Genomic DNA, 17,518 nt, shown 5'->3' on the forward strand with positions numbered 1-17,518 from the left:
CTTTAATTACAAATGATCACTAACATATTTAATAACATAATGAAGGCAAATTCTTGGATAATAGAGTTCATCCCAACACTTAATCATGGCTAAGATATCCTTAATCTCTACTTCATTCAAAACTGATGCATACTTGATGATTAAAATAAGATAGATTCAAAACCTATCATGACATACTTCTAACCATAATTTAAGCATTCCATAATCATGTTAGGAAAATGATAAATCATATCAAAGCATGCTTAGGACATGCCGTAGCTAAATTTCTAATTAAAATTTTTCAATCATTTAAACCATATCTTAATTGACTCAGTTTTGAACTAAGGTTGATAACCTTCTCAAAACTCAACCAAATTTTGTACCAAAACTTGAAAACAAAGCTTGACATACTAACTAAGATCAAAATCAGAAAAAAAAATTAAAAATTTTGTGGCCTTCCAAGCACCCAAGACAGCCTTATACAAGAACACTCAAGAACTCACCAAGAACTCACTCGGTTTCACTCTTTTGATTTCTAAGAGGGAGAAGTGCTCTTCAAGGCTCAAGAGGAAGCTTGGAGCTGAGGTGTGGAGGAAATGAGGGGGTGAGGTGAGGGGGCCTTTTGTAGGCAACCAAAGGAGAGGGAACGTTGGCCTTGGTCCAAGGGAATTGAAGGATGATGGTGTATGAATTTGAGTTTTCTCGATTTGCACTCCATCAGTTGTGTCATCTTGTGCATGTCAAAACAATGTTGATGATGGTCGTGGGGCCCCTTGAAGATTGGGTGGTGAAGGAGGTGGCACAGGTGGTGGTTCAAACCAGTGTAGATAGTTGGTTTAAATTCAATCCAAAAGGCTACAACTCAAACTAAACCAAGGTGCACCCGGTTTGGTTCTTTGGACTGGTTTGTGCAAATAATTTCATCCAAGTCTTAAAATTGATATAGGAGGGTCTCAAGAGGTGTTTAAGGAACATATTAACCTTGAGGATAAACCACAAAAATGTTGGGCCCAAGGGCAAAACAGACCAAGCATTACAAAGGGTAATGCACAAAGCCGATTAAAGCATGGTTTGGGCTTGTTATGCCAATTTTCCTAACGACATGTGGGATGGTTTAGTTAGGGTATTAACACGTTCTAATCATAGTTTAAGGGAGTATTAATTCAAGAAAATTTGAATTAAAAATTTTAAGAAAAGATTAAGCTCAATTAAGCTTTAAAACATGGCTTAAAGTGCACTAACCTCAAGTATGATTGTTAATGGTTTTAGCCAATTTTTTAAACTTAATTTGAGTATGATTTGGGCTTTAAGAAAACCAATGGTATGGTGTATTGGGCTTTCAAGTTGAATTGTGAAATAAACCCAAACATGACTTTTGGCCTTGTGGGCTTAAGAGGGCAAAGTGTGTGGGTTCATGGCCTAAGGGATATTGGGCTAGGGCCATAGATGCTTTGAGGTCCTAAAAGTCTCACTAAATTCACTAATGGGCTTGCTTTTCTAATCATTAGCTTAATGGTACTAAGTGCCAAGATTAAGACTAACCTTATCATCAACCCTAATGTAAGTAATAACCTAAAATTATAAGTCTAATCTAGAATGTTTAAGGGTTGATCTAGTAGAGTTCATAATAAAACATATAATACGCAAAAGTTGAGTGTGACTCACTAGCCGTGCTAGTACTCAGGGCTCGATGGGGGCCTCTCGTCACCATCCTCTGATGTCTTATATTGGCTATTATAAAAGTACTCATCCTTGTCTGAATCGTAAAAGGTGTTAACTCTTTCTCGTGACGTTTTCACTGCCTAAACTCCTCATCCTCAAGCCAGGGGTCTCCTTCCTTGCGAAAAAGAACGCGACTCGGGGAAGAGTCAGAAGTGTCAGATGTGTTGAGGGGAGTGGGGTCAGGAATGAGCGGCTCCTGCTCGAACTGATGCTGCTCTGCTGCCTGGTTCTACTTTGGCTGATTTGGTGTAACTGAGAAAGTCGATCTCATATGGTGTCTAAGCCATCTGACCCTAGTCTCTCCCATCTAGCGGATGGGATCATAAGGCTGACATTCCTTATATGGCTAGGCTTTCCTAAGATGAATATGACCTCTCCCATCATGGTCGAGGATGTGAGTCCTATGGTACTCCAGCCTCTCCTGCTAGGCCCAAATGCGTCGGCCATATGGTCTAATCGTCTCCATCACTGCTCAGCTCTTAGCCTCTGAAGTTGACTATGGGTCATATACATTTGTCTGACGATCCTACCATTACCGACCATGGTGCAACTAAAAAATGACAAGAAAGAATACGAATCACATAGGTGAAATGATGATGGATGCCATGCATGAATGGATGCCAATGTGATGTCAAACAATGCCAAACAAGTAGGGATATTTGCTTCTCATATCGGATTCTTTTTCCCACGTGGCTTCCTTAATATTGTGATTTCGCCATAGAACCTTAACCAAAGGATTTTTTCGATTTCGAAGTTCCTTATCCTTCCAATCTGTGATCTGAATAGGAATCTCTTCATAAGTTAGATCAGGTTGGAGCGAAATATCCCTTGTATCAACAACTGTTGGTATTTGTGTCTCGAAACTCTTCTTGAGGGAGGATACATGAAAGACATTGTGAACTTTTTGAAAGTAAGCAGGAAGATCTAGTCTATAAGCGACTGCTCCTACTCTTTCCAGTATTTGAAAGGGTCTTACATATCTTGGACTTAGCTTCCCCTTCTTTCCAAACCGAAAGACTCCTTTCATGGGCGATACTTTTAGGTAGATCTAGTCGCCAACTTCGAATTCGAGGGTCCTTCTTCGATGGTCAGCATAGCTCTTCTGCCTATCTTGGGCAACCTTCATCATTTCCTTTATTAGCTAGATTTTATCCTTCATTTCTTTAAGAATCTCTACACCATAAATATTTCCTTCTCCTGCCTCGTCCTAGTATAGGGGATATTTGCATTTCCTTCCATATAAAGCTTTATAGGGTGCCATCTGAATGGTGGCCTGAATGCTATTATTGTATGAAAACTCAATTAATGGTAAGAACTTCTCCCAATCACCATTTTCTTGCAAAACACATGCTCTCAGTATGTCCTCCAGGGTTTGAATTGTCCATTCAGCTTGCCCTTCAGCCTGAGGGTGATAGGCACTACTAAACTTCAACATGGTGCCTAGAGTGTCCCGAAGGCTTTGCCAAAAACGAGAAGTAAAACGTGTATCCCTATAAGATACAATTGTTTTTGGCACTCCATGTATTCGCACTATCTCTGAAACAAAAGGTTGAGTTAACTTCTCCATGGGGTCGGTATTTTTTATTGCCAATAAGTGAGCACTTTTTGTCAAGCCATCAACCATGACACAAATGGAGTTGTTTCCCTTCGAAGTTCTTGGTAATCCAATCATAAAATCCATGGATATGTCCTCCCATTTCCACTTTGGGATGGGAAGCGATTGTAAATCTCCAGCGGGTCTTTGATGTTCTGCCTTGACTACTCTACAAATTGAGCATCTATTAACATACTCTGCTACATTCTTTTTTAATCCTTCCCACCAAGAGTGTTGCTTCAAATCTAGATACATCTTTGTATTTCTTGGGTGAGCCGTGTATGGAGTCTAATGTGCTTCCATTAATATCTTATCCTTGATCTCCTAAATTGGAATAATCTTCTGATCCTTGTAGTACAACAACCCATCCTTCTTGAGGGTGAAACCTTTTGTTCCCTCCTTCTTTTCTACCTTATGTCTGATTTATGCCCATTTGGGATCTTCCATCTGGTGCTTTTTCACTTCTTCCCATTCAATTGGTACAATCTGTTGTACTGCGGTTAGGGATGCTTTGGCAGGAAGATCCTTGATCAGCAAACTCCTCATGCTGTGCAGAAGGGACTCTACTTCTAAGGCGGGGCCCTTAGGATCATCCTTTTGTGTCTTCCAACTCAACACATCTGCTACTATATTAACTTTGCTAGGGTGATACTTGATTTCACACTGGTAGTCGTTAATAGTTTAACCACTTTTTCTGCCTCATATTTAAATTCTGCCGACTGAATAAGTCTTGAGGCTCTTGTGATCGGTGTAGATTTCGCATTTTGCGCCATACAAGTAATGCCTACATATCTTTAAAGTGAAAACTGCGGCGGCTAGTTCCAAGTCATGGGTGAGGTAATTCTGCTCATGGTTCTTTAGTTGTCATGAAGCGTAAGAGAGAACCCGCTCTTCTTGCACGAGCACACACCCAAGTCCTGACTTGGATGCATCACTGAAAACCACATATGGCTTGTGGGGTTCTGGTAGGGCTAGTACAGGTGCGGTCGTGAGTCTTTTCTTGAGTTCCATGAAACTCTGTTCACACTTATCTGTCCAAATATACTTAGTATTTTTCTTGGTTAGGGCCATAAGTGGTCCTGACAGCTTAGAGAATCCTTCCACGAATCGTCGATAATAACCAACCAATCCCAAGAAACTTCAAATTTCGTGCACGTTAGCCGGACGTTTCCAATCTACCACGATTTCGATCTTGTTGGGATCAATTGATACTCCTTGACTTGAGATTATGTGTCCTAAAAATTTCACCTCCTTGAGCCAAACCTCACATTTGTTGAGTTTGGCATACAACTGATGTTCTTTTAGCCTTTCTAGTGCCAAACGGAGATGCTGCTTGTGATCTTCTTCGCTCTTCGAGTAAATCAATATATCATTGATGAATACGACAACAAAGCTATCTAGATAGGGTCTGAATACTCTGGTCATCATATCCATGAATGCGGCAGGGGCATTGGTTAGACCAAAGGACATCACTAAGAATTCATAATGACCGTATCTAGTTTGAAACGCCGTTTTAGGGATATCCTTTTCCCTAATCTTGATAGGGATATCCTTCTCCCTAATCTTGAGCTGATGATAACCAGACCTTAAGTCTCCCTTTGAGAACACTGATGCTCCTTACAATTGATCTAATTGGTCATCGATTCGTGGTAACGGGTACTTGTTTTTAATCGTTACTTTGTTCAATTCCCTATAATCAATGCACATCCTTAATGATCCATCATTCTTCTTAATGAACATAACTGGTGCATCTTAAGGTGATGAACTAGGTCAAATAAAGACTTCTCTAGTAGCTCTTATATTTGCTCCTTTAGTTTTTTTAGTTCTAGAGGGGCCATACAATAAAGGGCTTTATGGATAGGGGTTGCAGCGGGCTCTAACTCTATAGTCAACTCTGTTTCTCTATCCAGGGGTAATACCGGTAGATCGTCGGTGAAAACCTCGTGATACTTCTCAACTTATTACCACCATAACTCTCCACTATGAATGCTAGGTAGGCCATAGCACCATTAACGATGCACTTCCTTACCTGCAACGTAGAAATTAGAGAGGGAGTAGCCTTCACAGTCCCTCTCGTATGACTGATTTGCCCACCTATGGGTGAATCAAAGATAATTTCCTTATTTTGACAGTCTATCCTAGCATAGTGTTTGAATAGCCAGTCCATTCCTAGTATAACATCGAACTCTAGTTGGTCGAAGATGATTAAGTCAGCTTCCATCAATCTCTCATTCAGGGTTAAAAGGCAGTTTTTTGATATGCAGGTACAGGTGATCATGCTTCCATCATGAATTGACACTATTATAGCTTGAGGTAACGTCTGTGTTGGTAGGTTACACGTGCGTGCAAAAGTTGCGGACACAAAGGACCTCGTAGCGCCGGAGTCGAATAAAGTACAAGTCGTATATTCGTATAAGGTGATTTTACATAAGGTGTAATCAATTTAAGGGAAAATACCACTAATGACTTCTGTCTCTTCCTCCTTGGGTATCTCCTTGTTGATTTCTCCAGGGGTGATGACATACACACGAGCTTGAACAGGTGGCCTCTGATTGGGCCTATTGTTAGGAGCATTCTTTCTACCTTGTGCATTCTAAGGGCACTCCCAGATCATATGTCCTGACTAACAGCATCAAAAACATACTCCTAAACCCATTCGATATTCTCCATTGTGATTCTTTCCACACTTTTGGCAGTTAGCAGGTCGAGCTGTCATGATTCCTTTGCCCTTGTTGGCTCCTTGAATAATCCTTCTTTTGGCATTATTCCCTCTGACGGGGAAGGAATTAGCCCTTTTTCGATCCAAGTTAACCTAGGCTGCCACATTTCGTTGCTCTACTTCAAATATTGCCGCCACGTTAACCAACTCTTGGAAAATGTTGATGCAAAACCCAGCCATGTAATTGTGAATCCTGGGTTACAGTCCTCCTTAGAATTTCTGAGCCTGCATCCTTTCAGTGGCGATCAGATGTGGAGCAAACCTCCCTAGCTCCATAAACTTTGCAGCGTACTGCTCAATAGTGAGATTGCCTTGTACCAATGTGGCAAATTCTTGGGCCTTCTGAGTCTTCATTAACACTAGGAAGAATTGATTGTCAAATTCCTCGAACCTATCCCAGGTCAAAATGGTGATAGTTCTCAATTCTCTAATCAAAAGCTGCCTCTTGGTGTCCCACTAGATTCCGGTTACACATTGAAGCTGGTGCCCCTCGTATTGTACATTCTGTTCCTCAGTACAGCCGCTGATCTTGAAGGTCATGTCGAGATCCAATAGCCACTTATTGGCTTTCATGGGTCCCTTAGTTCCATGAAATTCGGGTATCTATAAATCAAGAACTTCTTGTAGGAACACCCTTAGTTCTCAATCTATGGGCGTGACTGGTTCTGCCTTAGGATTACTTCCTACTGCTACCTCATAGTCTTCGTGATCTGGCGAATTACATCCGCCAAATCATGTCCTCCATTGAAACAATGATCCTGTTCTTTGTGGGTGTTAGAACCTTCAGTGTTCCTTTCTTGCCTTCCACGTGTCATCTTGGCTTAATCCTTCCAACTCATGCAATGCATGCGTATCAGACCTAGCTCCACTTTAGGATTCAAGCCTATGCAAAACTAATGATTCAAACCTATATTCTGATATAAAATTTCTAAGGACATGTGGGTCTACCTAGAGATGTAATCACTCTTATATCACCTTGTGACTCCCCTAACCTCCTCTTGGGAAGGAACGAAGACTTAGGGCATCGGGACATGTAACATAAAGCTACATACCATCCTAATGCTGATGGGTGTACGCGATATGATATTATAATGTTATGTAAGCATAGCATAACTTGACATATAGCATGGCATAAATGACATAACTTGAACTGAAACTGAAACTTAGCTTGATGTGACATGGCATATACGTGAATTTAAAATATAACATGGACTAACAACAACTAACAACATAACATAAACGTGAACTTGAAACATAACATGGACTTGAAACATAGCATGAACGTGAATATACATAATTTGAACATGAACTTGAACATAAAATGAAGCTGAGCATAACATAACATAAACGTGAACTTGAAACATAACGTGAACGTGAACATGACTTAACATGAACGTGAATATAACTTGACATGAACGTGAACTTGAAACATGATATGAACTTGAAACATAGCATGAACGTGAGCATACATAACATGAATGTAAACTTGAACATAACATAACGTGAAACATGACTTGAACGTGAAATACATAAACTTGGAATTTTATTCAATAGACTTAATTAATAAAAATGACCATACGGGTGCTACACAGGTCCCCTTGAGCCGCGTGTCCCTGCCGATTATCGCATCACAACACATGTGTCTATTCTAGTTGTGAGTGCGTTAATATGTACTCCACAGTTACTGTGACCCCACGTATTCTACGTGTCACAATCGCTGTGTCTCACACAATGTATGCTCCACAGTTGTTGTGGCCCCATGAATTGTTTGTGCCACACTTGTTGTGGACACATATAACATCAAGTGTGGCTCCATCGGCATTAGTGCCTGGTATACTACAGTAACCAGCTAGTTAGGCCCCATTCGCAATCTGTTGACTGTACTTTGTCAACCAGGGAATTTCACACCTATTTAGACACTCCAGCCAAAAGAGTTCCACTAGAATATTATCCTATCCAAGCGCTTAAGGTCGTGATTGACATGAATAACTTAACTAGCATAGATGACATTTCGTAACGTAGCGTAACATGAACGTGACATAAAAGACAGAAGTCCTAACATAGCATAACGTGAATGAACGTAACATGACAGACATGACATACTTTGAGACATAAATGTAATAGACAACATTCCATAACATGGCATACATGTAACAAATAATATTTCGTAACATGGCATACCATATAACAGATAATATTTTGTAACATGGCGTGACATGTGACAGTGAATATTATGAGACATGACATACATGTAATAGATGGCATAAGTAATGTGACATACTTGCAACAGATAGCAACATAAGACAAAGTATATTGTATAACAGATAAGATTTTTGTGACAAAATAATTTGTGCAATAGATAAACATGTGATGACATGGCATGACATGATATATATATAACAACATACAAATATAAACTGTAGTTTCCTTACCCATTACACATACAAAGTAAACTGATAGTAAGTTAAGAGCTAACTTACCTCGATCATCGCGTTCTACGAGAATAAAGTGCGAAATACGAGGAACTGCAAGAGGGTATTCTAAAAGTTAAAAAATTTAATTACTAGCAATTAGAAATGTGAAAAGAGAAAATTTAAAGTAAAATTACCATTTTACCCTCTACATGTGAGAAAATGACCATTTTACTCCTAACATAAGGATTTCACATCCTAACTCCAAAAATTACCAAAATGTACATTCCTCATGTGAATTCTGTCCTAAACTCAAATATCAACTTAGAAAAATTTAAAACCATTCACAACTATGGAAAACTCACTATGACCAAAACATTCATAGGCCCTTTCTCTTGATTTTGGTTGCAATTTCTTCCATCTTCAAAACCCATGATTAAACAAAAATTTTGTAACAAAGATCTTCCTATCCTAAGTTTGAAAACACACTTAAAATATCCATTAAGAAAAAGCTAATTATCAATACCAAATTTTTTGTAAGAAGACCCAAACTTTTTAACAAAAAGTAAACCCTTAAATCACAAGTTTTGACATTAATAAAAACATCTCCAAGAATTCCAAAAAATTTAAATATTACTTCTAACATATTCATAACATCATCCTAAGATCAACCATGCTTTAAATCATAAAAAACAAAGTCACCAAAAATCACAAAACAACACTTGGAGTTTTTGGTTTTACACTTAGTCCAAAACATAAACTTTTCCCTCAACTAACTTTGATCAATCTCTTGATCCATGGCTTAAAGACATGTGATCTTCAAATTAAAACATATCATGGTTTACAAATGTGTCCTAAAGAAGACCCAACCATCAAACTTAAAATCAAATCGCTAAACTTCAATAAAACATAGATCTAACCCAAAAACATCAAATCTTAGGCCTAACCGAAATCATCTTGCATAGAAAATCATATCTTTAAAAATAAAACTAAATATCTTCAAAATAACATCCTAACATGTATATAAGAGGCTTAGAATCATCATAGAAAAATATCAAAAGCCTTTGGAATAAGATTAAACCACAAAATATTCAAACTTTGACAAAACAAAAACTGTTTTTCCACTTCCAGTTTTCAAGTTTCTAAATCTAAGGAAATCTATAATCAAAAGCTTTATTCATGCAACAAAACCTCAATGTACATTCATAAACACATTCTAATAACATTGCATAAGACTTTCGGACCAAGATATGTCCATTAGCATGGTCAAAAATTCCAAAACATAACATACTCTTCAGTTTCACGCCCATAATGACCTTTCCATGTTTAAGAACACTTTTGACCAACCAAATGAGCATGGAATGAGACTAAAAAGATATCCACGGAAATTAAACTCAAAGAAGAACAACTTTTATGAAGGCTCATTGTGCTGAAATACTTACAAAGGGTAAAAAATGGCCACGTAAAAAGACCTATAAATGTGCCTGAGAGAGCTCTTTTGAGTTTCTCTCTAAGAACATGGTGAAGAAGTGATAAAATGGAGTAAAATGTGACTTGCACGACTTTAGACTCCTGGAGGGGAAAGTTATGGACTTGAATGACCCTTGATTAGAGTTGGCTATGTGACATAAAGTGGAGAATAGTAAGGTGCAAGGACTGCCTGCAGCAGCTGTGAGAGATGGAGGTTGATGGAGTGGATTTCTCTTTCACATCAAGGTGCTATTGGGTGCAGCCAATGGCAGTGGATGGTCTGTCATGTGGGAGAGGAAACTTCTTCAAGAAGCTTTGCAGGGTGGCCAAATTCGTGGGCCTTGGTGGGCCCCAACCAAGTGGGCTTCAATTTGGGGTTTAAAGGGGGTTTGGTTAGGGTTTGAGATGCTATCAAGCCCAAATCTAATTTTTCTTGTCCAAATCAAATTTTCAAGGTTTAAAAGATTGGATAAGAATGTCATAACAAGGGGTTGATTAATTAATAGCATGTGGAAGTGATTTAATCAAGTGATTAAACACAATGCTAGAAATCAGATTAAAAAGGGTTTGGAGGCCAACTTTAGGGCTTGGGAAACCGTTTAGGGTTTCAGTTTCAACCAAGCTTTTGGAGTTTCAATTGGATTCCAACCATTTAGGGTTTCGCTAGGATTGAGACTCTCTTTGGTCTGGCACAATTTGGTTGATCAATTGAAACAAAGTTTTGCTTAGGTGACATCATCTCACACCTTGATTTCCTTTATAAATCTATCTAATGGTTCCTCATGGTGCCAAGTGTCTAATACTATTCACTATGTGTGGCTAAGATCTTGTCAAGTGTCCAAATAAAACTTCTCTAACCTAATTTGAATATTCCACACTGTGATTTTGAAAACACTGCACTGGGTGCGCTTATCGAGGTTGCTATTCACTCCAAAGAAATGCATAATAAACTTAGTACTAAAAAATCCTAAATATTCATAGTAACCTATAGTGAAATTGTTTACCGAAATTCAACCTCGAAGTTCGCTAAAAATAATTTCACAATTTCAAACAGGCATTTCGTCCGGAATTATGAAAATGGGCTATTGCGCCATAAAATCGTAAATAATCAACTGAGTCTAATGGTGTAGACCAAAACACATTCTAACACTTCTAACTACCTCAAATAATTAAACTCATATTTCTAGCACCATAGTGAGTGATAACACTGACTATGTTGACAGACTAAAACTTGTGTGATTGGTCAATTCGTAAAATCTTATAGGGTTTTCATGAGGTTCCTAAATTCCACTACTGAATTTCTAGCGGGCTGTTACAATAACATATTGACTTCGCTCCGGCGTTCTTTAATTAGAACCCATTCGAAACCCATTGATTGTTTTTTATCAACTCAAGCGTTACCACTCCATTCTTAAATACTCTAGAGTGGACAAAAGAGTTCCACTATGATAATTCTCCATCCTAAATTTTGGGGTCGTGATAAAAATTACTTTCATGCTAAGTTAAAAATGTGTTCCATGACATGCGCATATATAGTAAGCTTTTTATTTGAAATGACATTTATAGATGCAATATACTAAAATGGTAGAAATATCACATGTCATGTAAATATGCACTCAATATATTATATAACATGATATTTTATGCTCAAAGTGATAATTGAAACATGAACGAGGCATTTATCAATAAATCCTAAATAATTTGTTAAGGTGCAAGTTAGAGGCTAACTTACAAACTTCTTGAGTAATCAAAAAATGTCGTAGCATCTAATACCAAGTTCATACTAAGTTAGGATTAGTTCATACTAAGTTAGGATTAATACTTCTATGGTTGAGGTTCAAAATCAAAGACTTCAAAAATGGATATTTACAAAAACACCCCTTGATTTTCAAAAACTGACGTTAAGGCCCTAAATTTTTACTAATTGCAAATAGACTCCAAATGTAACCAAAATTTATGGACTTCATATTTTTGACATTATAAAATCATCTATGGCCTTGAATTTTCAAAAATAAAAGTGGAACTTGCCCAAACAGCCCCAACCTATGGCATGCACTCTAGTTGATGCCTATGTGTCTTTTCAACTATTAATCCCTATAAATGCGTGCATATGAGATTTTATTTAATAAAAAATGATCACTAACATCTTTAAGGATATAATGAATGCTAATTCTTGGATAATAGAGTTCATATCAATACTTAATCATGGCTAAGATATCCTTAATCTTTACTTCATTTAAAACCGATTCATACTTGATGATCAAAACAGGATAGATTCAAAATCTATCGTGCTATGCTTCTAACCATAATTTAAACCTTCCATAATCATGTTAGGACAATGATAAATCATATCAAATCATGCTTAGGACATGCCATGGCTAAATTTCCAATTAAAATTATTCAATCATTCAAACCATCTCTTAATTGACCCAATTTTGAACTAAGCTTGATAACCTTCTCAAAACTCAATCAAAGTTCGTACCAACACTTGGAAACAAAGCTTGACATTCTAACTAAGATCAAAAGTAAGAAAATTACAAATTTCGTGGCTTTCCAAGCACCCAAGACAGCCTTATACAAGAACAATCAAGAACTCACTTGGTTTCACTCTTTTGATTTCTAAGAGGGAGAAGTGCTCTTCAAGGCTTAAGAGGAAGCTTGGAGCTGAGGTGTGGAGTAAATGAGGGGTGAGGGGGGCCTTTTATAGGCAGTCAGAGGAGAGGGGACGTTGGCCTTGGTCCAAGGGAATTGATGGAAGATGGTGTATGAATATGAATTTTCAAGATTTGCACTCCATCACTTGTGTCATTTTGTGTAAGTCAAAACAGTGCCCTAAACCACCATGATTTTACTTCTATAGTTGCTACAGTACTCCAATGGGGCTGGCCAAGTCGTGGGGCAGGGGGAGAGGTGGAAGACCATCAAAACCATCCAAGGGGGATGACGGGTTCAATTAGCTTTTCTTGGACAGATTTGATCATTGTTTTGGCTTATCCCTTTGAATCAACATCATGACTGATTTGAGCAGGGGAAAGGCCACTTCTTGAAGACTTTTAATTGTGGTAGAAGGTGGAGAGTTGGCGTGCCAAACTCATGAAGGTGCAACCCAAAATGAGGTGTTGAAATAGAGGTGTTTTGCTAAAATTTTCAGACTGCCTTTTACAGTTTGTGTCCTATTGAGCAAGGGAAATAGTGGCCTAAAACCACCATGATTTCTTCCCTACTGTGGCTAAAATGGTCCTATAGTGGTGGTAACGTCTTGGGGCATGGTTTGGTTGACAAAAAGGTCATGCAATCCTCCCTTGGAACCAGTGGGTTTAGATAGCTTCAATTTGACAGATTTTTGTTGAGTTTCGGTTTTGGATAGTTTTTGGTGGGAAAATCTGAGTTAAAACTCTCATGATGGTCATGGGGCCCCTTGAGGATTAGGTGGTGAAAGAGGTGGCATGGGTGGTGGTTCAAACCAGGGTAGATGGTTGGTCCAAATTCAATCCAAATGGCTACAACTCAAACAAAACCAAGGTGCACCTGGTTTGGTTCTTTGGACTGGTTTGTGTAAATAATTTCATCCAAGGCTTAAACTTGATTTAGGAGGGTCTCAAGAGGTGTTTAAGGACCATATTACCCTTGAGGATAAACTAAAAAAATGTTGGGCCCAAGGGCAGAATAGTCCAAACATTACAGAGGGCAATGCACAAAACCTATTAAAGCATGGTTTGGGCTTGTTATATCATTTTTCTTAATGACATGTGGGATGATTTAGCTAGGGTATTAACAAGTTCTAATCATGATTCAAGGGAGTATTATTTCAAGAAAATTTGAATTAAAAAGTTTAAGAAAATATTAAGCTCAATTAAGCTTTAAAACATGGCTTAAAGTGCACTAACCTCAAGTATAATGGTTAATGGCCTTGCCAATTTTAAAACTTCATTTGGGTAGTTTGGGTATGATTTGGCTTAAGAAAACCAATGGTATGGTGTATCGGGCTTTCAAGTTGAATAGTGAAATAAACCCAAACATGAGTTTGGGCCTTGTGGGCTTAAAAGGGCCATGTGTGTGGGTTCATGGCCTAAGGGATATTGGGCTAGGCCCATGGATGTTCTAAGGTCCTAAAAGTCTCACTAAATTCACTAATAGGCTTGCTTTTCTAATCATTAGCTTAATAATACTAAGTGTCAAGATTAAGGCTAACCTGACCATAAACCCTAATGTAAGTAATAACCCAAAATTATAAGTCTAATTTAGAATGTTTAAGGGTTGATCTAGTAGTTAATTAAGCGGGATGTTACAGGTTGGCATTCATTACCATTTTCGGATCCTGCTACAACTTCTACCATCCCGAATGGAACGGTAGTTGGAACTAATATAATGAAATCCTTGAAATCTTAGTAAATTAACAACCAACATACACAGAGATAATATAAACATGATAGATAATAAACATGAAATGAATGAATGAGATGTAGAGAAAATAATTATATTTGTTTCCCATCCTAATTTCTCAACATCTTTCAGAAACTTAGAGGCACATTTTCTTACTGAGAATATTTTTACACTTTTCCTCTTTTTGTTAGTCCAATTCCTTTCTTTGATATTAACATATGGCATCAACACGGCTCCTCATTTTGCACGAGTACCTGCTGGTTACCATAGCCCAACTTCTGGTTGAGATAATGTCATCAGAGCTGCACTGATATATTTCAATACATTGATCATAACTTTTCATAACATGGGCAACCACTAGTATTAGGTGCCATAATTCGACAACGCCCTATAATCCTCTAAAGAGGAACCAGAAAAAGTTCATTGACTGTTTTTCGTCAACATGGAGTTACCACTCTGTTTTTAATCACTCTAGAGTGGACATAGTAGTTGTATTAGGATATTTTCCCATCCTAGCACTGGGTCATGATAAAAATGTTTTTCATGCTATGCTTATGACAAAACATATTTTGTGACTTGTGCTGTTCTTTGTAACAAGTAACATTTTTCATGTAAAATGTCATATTTTCATATTTGGCGCCCCCAGGCCCCGCTTGGGATTGGACGGAGATTCAAGCACTGTGACATGTAACACATGGCTACATACCCCTTATATATGATATATAATATGCATTGCTCCTAAATGTAATTGCAGTATGTAATAAGTAATGCAGCAGAATATATATAGTTCATGTGGAACTAGGCAACACCTAAAGCAATTGCCTTAGCACATGGTACTGTAAAACTATGCATAACCCAAACATTGCCATCATCATAAGATTTCATTTCAAAAGTACCCAAATAAAGGTTATGTCCATGTTTCCAAAAACATGGGACCTTCAAAAATTGTTTCCACAAAAGTAAACCGTAAGTCATGTCTTTTCACTAAAAACATTTTTAGGTTCACGATCTCTTCATTACTACGGCTCGATCAGGAGTCAAACACCAAAAGACCCCATGTGAATTCTGAGGCTTGGATGCCAGAAGTCCTAAGTCCTTTGTTATCTATTTTGCTTCAGTCCTAGTCACAGAGGCTGGCTTAAGGAAAGTTGACAGCTGATCCATGTTCCACCAAAATCTTAAGTTCGTTGGGTTGGTAACCGTAGCATTAATCTCAGTCTTGCTAATGCTAGATAAAATCTCCCTGAGAAGTGGGGTCGTGTACTTTAAAACACCTACAGTAAAGTTGTAATACCCAAGTCTTACTACGTAAGTCCTTACGTCATTTTCTTAATTCTTTAAGTTAAATATTTTGAGATAAGGATTTTTTATTATTTTATTTTAAGATGAGTATGCTTTATTTTAACGTATGATTTATTAAAATAAATTAAGGGTAGGATTTTTAAGACTTTGAAATATTTTTCCTTAAGCCCTTTAATTTTATTTATTTAAGAAATGACCCAATTATTCTCTACCATTAGATTGGTAGGTAAAAAGTATCCTTGAGGTGGATAGATCTCCACCATCCATTTGATTCCTTGTTACGGAAGGAGAAGACAAAGACCAGAAGTCCTTGCCCCTCCTCCAAGCTTACGGTGGAAGCAACACAAAAAGAAGAAAAGAAAAAGAAAAACTATCCTAAGCCATTTTTACTCCTACCCGTCGGCCCTCACCCAAGAAAAAGAGAAAATTTCATCTTTCTCTCCAAGAAAGCCATAACCAATGCCACCTTCATCCCTTTCATTCCTCTTTTCTTTTCATCTTCAAGAAAGCAAGTTCCTCTCATCTCCTTCAAGCCATGTCACTCCATAGCAAGGGAAGAAAACATCTTCCTCCATCTCCAAGCCGTGTGTACCTCATCTCTACCCATTTTTAGTTTTGCCTCAAAGCTTGGAACCAAAGCTTGTTTTCATCTTCAAAAGGGTGAAATCTTGAAGGTAATAGACTTTTGGTTTATTTCCTAGTATGATTTTCATATGGGTTTCGATTTTCACCACTTACCTTATCTATAGTGTTTTGATTTTTGGGGCTTAGCACAGTGCAATCATCCTTGCTCTTCATCTACATGACTACACCATTAATTAGTCCTCCACTTCATGTTTTGGAAGGGACTAAGAGATTAAGGTAAAAAATCTAATTTGACTCATTTGATTTTAGTGTATTTTGGAAGCTCATTAAGTTGTTTTAGCTTGTATTTTGGTGTTGTTAATTTACCATCTTGCAAATAAATATGTATGCCCTGTTTTTTGCCCAAACCGAATGGTATTATAGTTGTTTTGCTATGTATTTTTCTATATTTCAAAAATGCTATGTTGCTATTAAACTTGGTTTAATCATAGGTGATGACTAGTGTGATTTTAACGTATATATGTTGGTACCATATGTTTTGTGTTGGGATTTATTGGTGATCTGTTTTTAGAATGCTAAGAGGTTCGGTTAAAGGTTTTGCTTATTTCTATAATTTTATATTTTTGCTTTTAAAGGATATTTAGTGGATAAAGCATGAACTTGAGTGTTTAAAAGTTTAAAAGTTTGCTTATGAGTAATTTTGCTATACCTTATGCTACTTTAATTTTTAATGGGAGGTGTTATTTTTATCTAAGCTAACTAAAATATTGCTTATGTGAATAGGTTCTAACATAGTTAGCTTAGATATAATAGATTAATTGTGCATGAGGTATTATGATATGTAAAGCTGTCCAAGTACCCTTAAGCCCATGTCATGCCATGTCTTGATGTAAAAATAGCCCATTTATGTTGTCCCTCATTTGTTTAAATTCTACCTAACCTAAGAGTCCAAAATATTGATAAGTTAACCTTTTTATAATGAGGGACCACAAGTTGATTTAAAGCGCATGGTTCCTAAGCTTGTGTAGCCTACTTGAGATGCCTAAATCTATTTAAAAACCCATTGTTAAGAATTTCTAGATTTTATCTTCTAATGTCCATAACCCAAAATGAGCTTGAACCAAAGAGACCTTGCTTGAAGCCTATGAATTCTTAACTACTTTTCGTGTAAGCTTTTAAAATAGCATTTCCATGGACAGCTAGCATGTCTTAATATTCAAGTTATTTTACTTGTAAGTTGAGTTGAGGAGTAGTCATTTGGATTAATGCTATGCAAGAATGGGTGTTAGATTGTAGTATAGTGCCTTTTTCTTTTAAAGAGAGAGTTAAAAAATATTGTATGAGCATTAACAC

The sequence above is a fragment of the Juglans microcarpa x Juglans regia genome, chromosome 6D, assembly GCF_004785595.1.
Source record: "Juglans microcarpa x Juglans regia isolate MS1-56 chromosome 6D, Jm3101_v1.0, whole genome shotgun sequence".
NCBI classification, from domain to species: domain Eukaryota; kingdom Viridiplantae; phylum Streptophyta; class Magnoliopsida; order Fagales; family Juglandaceae; genus Juglans; species Juglans microcarpa x Juglans regia.